This window comes from Suncus etruscus, chromosome 4, assembly GCF_024139225.1.
Source record: "Suncus etruscus isolate mSunEtr1 chromosome 4, mSunEtr1.pri.cur, whole genome shotgun sequence".
NCBI lineage: Eukaryota > Metazoa > Chordata > Mammalia > Eulipotyphla > Soricidae > Suncus > Suncus etruscus.
In genome coordinates this window covers 145,199,340-145,208,322 of record NC_064851.1, presented here as the reverse complement: position 1 = coordinate 145,208,322, position 8,983 = coordinate 145,199,340, and the positions used below count along the sequence as shown (strand labels likewise).

At 36.6% G+C, this 8,983-nt stretch overlaps 1 non-coding gene across 1 annotated transcript; it reads right to left on the bottom strand.

Annotated features, from left to right (window-relative positions):
- Window positions 1-2,897: 2,897 nt before the first annotated feature.
- On the bottom strand, window positions 2,898-3,060 carry LOC126007738 (U1 spliceosomal RNA). Its single transcript, XR_007495227.1, has one exon. It is a non-coding gene; the product is annotated as a U1 spliceosomal RNA (small nuclear RNA).
- Between the last annotated feature and the right edge of the window lie 5,923 nt (window positions 3,061-8,983).

Genomic DNA, 8,983 nt, shown 5'->3' with positions numbered 1-8,983 from the left:
GAAACTGCTCCTGGTTCAGAGGACCATATGAGACAAAGGGGATCAAACCTAGATCCATCCTGTATTGGCCGCATGCAAGGCAAACACCCTACTGCTATGCTATTGCTCTGGCCCCATTTTGAAATAAGTTTTGATTGAGGAATATTTTCTTTATTGCTTGTTTATTTTCTGGACCCAGTTTTGCTCAGAGATCACTCCTAGTGGTGCTCAGGGGACTATCTGAATTGCTAATATCAAACCAGGATCAACTCTGTGCAAGGCAAACACTTTAGTCCTTGTAGTATCACTCCTCCAGCTCTGAGATATAATATTGAAGTTATTCTTTTCTGATAGCAGTGCTGCTATATCAGATCCACCCATTAAGCAATCAAAATATTTAAATGGGCAAAAGATTTGATAAATGCTTGTCCAAAGAAAATGTAGAAATTACTAGTAATCACAGGAAAAGATTCTCAATTTTAAATAATCACAATGTAATACCACATTACCCCAAGAGGATGATTGTAATTAAATGACAAATTATCAAATATTAGAAAGAATATACTTTGATTTTTGTAAAATATCCAGGATAAGAAAATCAGACATTCAGAAATTACTTTAAGAAGACATGAAGAGAAGTGAGTGGGAAATGACTGATAATGATCAAGAAGTCTTCTTTTTATTCTCTTGTAAATAATTTATTTAAGTACCATGGTTAAAAAAATGTTCATAACTGGGATTCAGCTATAAAATGCACACCTTCCTTCACTAGTTCAACTTTCCTGACACCAATGTCTCCATTTCTTTCCTCCCCTGTTCCCTGCTTGTCTTCGAGACAAACATTGCATTTCTCTCTCTATTGTTGTCATGTAGTTCTTGGTGTAGTTATTTCTCTAACTGCACTTACCACTCATTGTGGTAAACTTCATATAAATAAGCTTGTCATTTTGGTCCTCATCTCTACTGTTTCTGGGTACTGTTTCTATTGCTATCTTTTATTTTTCTTAAATTTTACAGGTGAGTGAGACTACTCTGTGTTCTCCCTCTGACTTATTTCACTCAACATAATAGCCTCCATATTTATCCATGTATAAGCAAATTTTATGGCTTCATTTTTTCTAATTGCTGCATAGTATTTCATGGTATCTGCACCACAGTTTCTTTAGCCATTTGTTTCCAGATCTTGGCTATTATATATAGCGCTGCTATGAACAAAGAACTGCAGAGATTGTTATAGTACTGTGTATTTGTGGTCCTAGGCTATATCCTTTAGAGTGGTATGGCTTGACTGCATAGGACCTCAATGTCCAGTTTCTTAAGAATTATCCATATTGTTTTCCAGAAAGGCTGGAATGTACAGCATTTCCACCAGCATAAATGAGAGTTTCTTTCTCCTCACATCCACGCCAGCAGTGGTTGTTCTTGTTCTTTGTGATGTGTGCCAGTCTCTGAGACATGAGATGATATCTCATTGTTATTTTTATTTGCATATTTCTGACGATTAGTGATGTGGAGAATTTTGTCATGAGCCCTTTGACTATCTATATTTCTTCTTGGAGGAAGTGTCTGTTCATTTCTTCACCCCATTATATGATGAGGTTGTATGTTTTTCTCTTTTTAAGTTCTGTCAGTACCCTGTATATCTTAGATATTAGCCCCTTGACTGCTGAATATTGGGTGAATAGTTTCTCCCGTTCCTTAGGTGACATATTACCATTGCCGCCATTTTCTTTGAAGTTTTATTTAATACAATTTGATTATCTTACTTTCACTTGTTTGGACAGCAGTGTTTCCTCCTTGAAGATGCTTCTAGTCCAGTGGTTTTCAAATAGTGGGGTGCGCCCCCGAGGGGGGCGCGAGGCTATGTAAAGGGGGGTGCGTTTGACCTCAGCAAACACTGTCATAACAAGCTAAGACCCTTGTTTATATCTCTGTATGTCTCTGGAGCTGAGAGTTGCTGTGTCTTGCTTCAAACCCCGCTTCGAAAAGCTATGCATTGCAAAATTGTAGCCATTAATCCAGACATCACCTCTGATTAAAAAATCAGCTCAAATTATTTTATATATTCTTGTTTTGCAGGTTAAAGTTTTTTTTTAATAAAGATACTATTCACAGTTATGCGGGGGGGCACAAAAATGCTTTCTTCTTCCTGGGGGGCATGACAGAAAATAATTGAGAAGCACTGTTCTAGTCTCAAAGTCCTGGTATGTTTTGCATATGTTTTCTTCTATTTATTTTATAAGTTCAAATCTGATATCAAGGTCTTTAATCCATTTTGATTTGACCTTTGTGTATGATATTAGATAGAGGTCTGAGTTCATTTTTTTTTATGTGGCTGACCAGTTGTCCCAACACCACTTATTGAAGAGTTTTCCTTGTTCCATTTTGCATTTCTTGCCCCTTTGTCAAATATTAATTGATTGTATGTTTGTATTTAATTCTCTCAATACTCATGTTATTCCATTGATCTGAGGTTCTGTCTTTTTTCTAGTACCATGCTGTTTTAATGAATATTGCTTTGTAGTACAATTTAAATTTGGGAGCAGTGATACCTCCCATGTTTTTTTCTTAAGGCTTGCTTTAGCAATTGTGTGTTTAATGCTCCAAATGAATTTCAGTAATGTTTGATCCACTTCTTTAAAGAATGTTTGGGGTATCCTTATAGGGATTGCATTAAATTTATATGAAGCTTTGGGGAGCATTTTCATTTTAATGACCTAAATTCTCCCTGTCCAAGAACAGGGTATATGTCTCCATTTCCTTGTCTTCTCTTTATTTCTTGAAGAAATGTCTTATAGTTTTCTTGTAGGTCCTTCATTTTTTAGTGAAGTTGACTTTATGGTATTTGCATTTATGTTGTGATATTGTGACTGGAATTGTTTTTTTTTGTTTGTTTGTTTGTTTGTTTTTCTTTTCTGTAGGGGAGTGTGTGAACGAAGTCCCCCACTACCACAAATTATGCAGTCGAGTTTCCCACATTTTGGGAAATCGCAGGGGTCAGCACACCTGGAGTGCATGGATAAACCTCGCCCTGGGGAAACCACCTTCGTGATCATGGTATCTTCCCTGCCAGGTAAGTATGAATTATTTTTTTAATGTCTATTTCTTTTCTATTATTAGTTATGTATAAGAAAGTCATTGCTTTTTGCATGTTAATTTTGTAGCCTGTCATTTTGCTATAAGAATCTGCTGTTTCTAGAACCTTTTTTAGTAGTCTTTAGGATTTTCTTGTTATAGCATCATGCCATCTGACACAGTGAGAGATTGACTTTTTCCTTTCCTATCTGAATGTCCTTGATACCTTTATCTTGCCTAACTGCTATGGAAAATACTTCCAGTACTATGTTAGATAGGAGTGATGAGAGGCAGAAGCCTTGCCTAGTGCCAGATCTAGGGGAAAACCTTTCAGTTTTTCTCAACTGAGTATAATATTTGCAATGGGCTTATGATAAATGGTCTTGATTATACTGAGAAAATTTTCTTTTATTCCCATCTTGTTGAGAGATTTTTTTTATCATGAATGGGTATTGGACCTTATCAAATGCTTTATCTGCATTTATTGATATGATCTTATGGTATTTATTTTTTCTTTTGTTGATGTGGTGTATTATGTGGATGAATTTATATATGGTAAATTATTCTTGCATCTCTGTAATGAATCCTTCTTGGTAATGGTGCATAACTTCCTTGTTGAAACATTGGATCCTATTTGCTAGGATTTTGTTGAGGATCTTTGCATCTGTGTTCTTCGGGGAGATTTATCTGTCATTCTCATTTTTTAGTGGCATTTATGTCTGCGTTTGGTATCAGAATGATGTTAGCTTCATAAAAAACGATTTGGGAGTGTTTCTGTTTCTTTAATTTTCTGGAAGAGCCTGAAAAGTATAGGCAGTATTCCAGTCCTCTTGAAAAGTTTGAAAAAATTCTTTAGTAAATTCACCTTGACCTGAACCTTTGTTTTAGGGAAGACTTTTAATTACCATCTTAATTTTATCAAATTGATGGATCTGTTCAAATATGCTAAATCATCTTGGTTCAACTTAGGAAGGTTATAAAAGTCTAAACATTTATCCATTTTTCCAGGTTCTCATGTTTTGTGGCATAGAGTTTCTCAAAGTAGAGCTCTGATTACCCTTTGAATTTCTGTAATATCTGTAGTAATCTCCCTCTTTTAATTTCTAATTCAGTTTATCAAGTTTTTCTCTCTTCCTCTCTTTGTGAGTTTTGCTAGTGGTTTATCAATCTTCTTTATTTTTTTAAAGAAACAACTCTTGCTTTAATTTATCTTTCAGGTTTTTTTGTTTTTTTTTTTTTGCATTTCCCATTCATTGACTTCTGCTCTAAGCTTTATTTCCTTCCATCTTCCTATTAATTTCATGTTGTTTTGTCACTATATCCTAACACTGCTTTAGGGTCTTGAAGGTTCTTGTAACAAATATGTGGTAAATCTTAAGAATGCTCCATTGAATCAATTTCCTTTTTTGATCTTGCTGTTTTTGGTATTCTATTTCTTTTTTTTTTCTTTTTTTGGTTTTTTGGGCCACACCCGTTTGATGCTCAGGGTCTGGCTAATCGCTCAGACATTGCCCCTGGCTTGGGGGGACCATATGGGACACCGGGGGATTGAACTGTGGTCTTTCCTTGGCTAGCACTTGCAAGGCAGACACCTTACCTCTAGCGCCACCTTCCCCGCCCCACTTTTGGTATTCTATTTCTATCTGTTGGGTTTATCATTGTGACTAGAAGGTGTCTTATAGTGCTTTTCTTTGGATGTCTTTTGGCTTATATTCTTCAGGCATGTAAGATTTGGTTTTATCCACTCTTTAGCTCTGGGAGTTTCTGTGCAATGATATCCTTGATTGATGATATTTCATGGGATTTTCTTTTTATGTCTCTGGGACACCAAAATTCTCATGTTTTTATTTCTTTTAATTTTATCAAAGACTTCTATTTTTATCTGTTCACATTCTTTGGGGACTTTCCTCATTGACTGATATCTTGTTTTGAGGCTCTTTTCCAACCATTTCTGTTTTCTATTGTATTGAGTTGTTATGCATCTCACCTTCCAGCTTACTGATTCATTCTACAGCTGCTCTTACTCTGTTTGATAGGCTTTCCAATGAGGTTTTCATTTCACCAACAAAGTTTTTCAGCCCTGTTATTTCAGCTTGAAGTTTTCTTATTTCTACTTCACATCTTCTTGATTCTTATATGTGACACATTCAGCTTGTCCATCCTTTCTTAGAGATCTATGAACTACCTCCATATTTCTTCTCTATAGTCATTACCTGAGACTAAAAAGGTGTTTGGTACTTTTTGAGTCTTTGGAGCTACTATCTTAGTTCTCAAAGCATAGTGGAGGCCTGAATTGTTTTCCTATTGTCATGGATATAGTGTGGTGTTTTCTTTGTCCTAATCTGGTTTTCCTTGACTAACAGGAACAAGCAGCTGCAGAGTGTAGTGGAGCAGCCCCACTCCACTGACTCTTTGTCTTGAATCCTGTTCCTCACCTGGGTGCTGCTGAGGTGGCTTCGGGGTCCCAAAGCAGCAGGGTCTGCCCCAATAGCCTCCTATCTCTGGGGCATGGGTTCCACAGTGCTGGATCCCCACCTCAGATCCTGTCCCTCTGCAAAATTTTTCTGCTCCCTGCATGGGCACAACTTGTGGTGTGAACAGTATCAGCAATGGCCTGATTACAAAATTTTCTTTGTGATGAACCTGTTTTTAATTTAGTCATGATAGTTCTACAATTCTGTAGTCAATCTAAAAACATTGCTTTCTATGCTTGTAAAGGTAATACTAGTTTAAATTAATTATATTTTATATTTTTACAATGGAAAATACATTTTTATTGAATAAAGATTAAAGGCAGCTATAAAATGGAACAAGACACAGTTTTCTACTATTTGTTCTCATGCGTGTCAAATTTACCTCCAACTTGCATATTTATATAGTATACTGTATATTTATGAAACTGTGGTCCTAATGGGACATGGATATCTAAAATAGTCATAAAGAGACAAGGCTACCTGACACTGATAAATCAGGTTTAGACAAAATAGCCTTTTCACACAATGTTTTAGGATATCCTCTGTATAAGGAATATGTATAATTCTGGAAGTAAAATTAGGGAAAAGCACTACCTTATTTTTTGTGCTTGTCTTTAAAACAGCCAAAAGTGTCATTGAGCTGCTACAGATTGTAATTTGGGAAAAAATGCACAGAGAACACACCATCATCCAGAAGTCAGATGAATTGATGACCTCAAGATGCTCAATCTATACATCCTGATACACACTTCCTGTTTTCTAAGAAATAGTGAAAACAAAAGGTTCAAACTAATTTTTCTACATCGTTTTACGTATTTTCCCTCAAACAAGAAAGCAGGAGTGTGGGGTATGTTTGGGCATTGCTCTTGCCTTCAGTGGCTGAAAAACAATCTTTCCTATTGCATAGCCTATTGTGGCATATTTTGCCTTTCTCTGCTGCACAGGTTATAAGGACCACTTTAGACTTTATTGTAGCACACAATTACTAATACAATGACAATAAATAAATTAAAAGAAATTAAATTATAGGTAGCATAACTTCCTTGAGAATTAGAAAATTTTCTACTATATTATCAGATCATTTATTTTTGAAATTATATGAATAATAATGGTAATTATATAAGTAAAATAGGCAAAACAAAGAAATTTATTCTAAAAGTGACATATTACTGAGCCTGAAAAGATTTTAATATTATTATATCCCATATAAAAGATTTACAGATGATAAAGCTTAAAGTTCCATGAGAATAGAAATGGTATGTGTAACTAAGTTGTGTTCTTAACTCATTGAAATTATTGGTGAAATCCATTAAATTCTCAATAAACATTTGGTGAGTAGAAAATAACTAGCTTGCTCTTCAAGCCATTGTTCTCCCTTGAGAAGATACTTCCTCTCTCTATCTCTCACATCTAAGTAAGTTCCATTCAATAAAAACTCTCTTGCTCAAACAAGAAAATATAAAGAAAGAAGGAAGGAAGGAAGGAAGAGAAAGAGAAAGAAAAAGGGAAAATAAAAATGTCCGGATAAAACTCTTTAACATACCCTTCACCTCTAGATTGTGCCTTTCTTTAGGACCTGAAGCATACGAACAGTCAGATGATCGAAGCAACAATCGTGACCTACAGATTTATACTACAGGGCCTAAACATCGAACACATCCAAGCAAACTAACATGCCCTTGCTCTGTTACCCTCCCTTCTCATTACTTCATATTTTTGTTGTTGTTGTTGTTTGATTGTGAGTTTGTTTTGTTTTTCCTTTTCTCTCTTCTTGTCTCCCTCTTCTTCTATCTTCTACCTTCTCTTAATTATCATCAATTCAATTCATGTCAAACAAAAACCACACAGTTACCTCCTTTATAGGAAAGGAAAGCTGACATATAGGGTGCTGCGGACAATACTGCAAAAGGTAAACACCTACATAGATAGACCTCACGAACACAAGGGTTAGTACTTGAGACATGAATCCTATACATACCCAAAAGTTGATCTATTACTTTCTTTTCCTTACAAGTACTTTACTTACCTACCTTTCTGTACTCAGCACATCTCTTGCCCTCCCCACCTCTCTACATTAATATATACCTAAGCTAACTTCTATATGTTTATATGTGGGCAGGAGCACACAGAGATAGGAATCCTCTTTAAGAGACAAACCTAAACCACAAACAACCCATACCTATACCCTATATAATCCCTCCCTATTCCCTCTTCCCCTTTTAGAAATCTGATTATCCTTTCACCCCTCAATCCCATCCCCGATATCCCCACCACATTATAACTCTTCACCCTCAGTTCTTAATCCGTTAGGCATCAAGACCGACCTCCTACCCCAACGATCCAGTACCCCAATGGAGAAACTCCCAATCAAACTCACACATCGTTCCTGGCAAGAAAATACAACCAACACCCCGACTGACTCATGCAGTGTGGCCCTCCTAATCACCTCTCCTTAATGTGGACTGTGACTTGATACCGGACCTAGCTCCAAAAGGACTCCCACTGCAAGAACTCTACCCAAGACCTCCTTGCCTAGTGCCCACACACCACAAGGAAATCTCAAAAGACAATGGGGCTATACTTTCATCATAAGTATAGATCTATATAGCACTACCTCTTATACAGTTTCTCCCCAAATGTAATCTCCTGTATCACTTTCTCCCTTTTTCTTTGTTTTTTTTCTTCTTGTTTGTTTTTGTTTTGTTTTGTTTGTTTGTTTTGTTTTTTTGTTTGTTTGTTTTTATTTGATTTGTTTTTCTTTCTTTTGGGACACACCTGGCAGCATTCAGAAGGTACTCCTGGCTCTATGCTCAGAGATTGCCCCTGTTGGGCATGGGGGACTATATGGGATGCTGGTATTTGAGTCACCGTCCTTCTGCAGGAAGGAGAGATGCCCTGCCTCCATGCTATCTCTCCCAGCCCCACTTTATTTCTTTAATTACATCTTTTATTTAATCTTTTTTTTTTTCGGGCCTCACCTGTTTGATGCTCAGGGGTTATTCCTGGCTACGTGCTCAGAAATTGGCCCTGGCTTGGGGGGACCATATGGGACACCGGAGGATCGAACCATGGTCCTTTCCTTGGCTAGCGCTTGCAAGGTAGACACCTTACCTCTAGCGCCACCTCGCTGGCCACTATTTAATCTTTTTTTTAAAGAAAAAATAAATTTTTTTGATATATGTGAGCATATAAATTTTTAGATTTTGTCCTGTATCTGTTTTCTTTTCTCTCAACCCTCAAATCCACCAGCAATATAATGTAACACCACTTCTTCTGCAAAGGCATATTAATAAAAGGGTAAATTTTACGTGTAAAAACAAGCTCTTGTCTACTAGGGATAAGAACTTACACTTTTTTACAACACAGGGGCATCTCCCACCCTGAACGTACACCATGTGGAACCAAATTAGACCCCAGGGAATTAAGCACTGACCATCCAGCCCTGATTCCTGTAT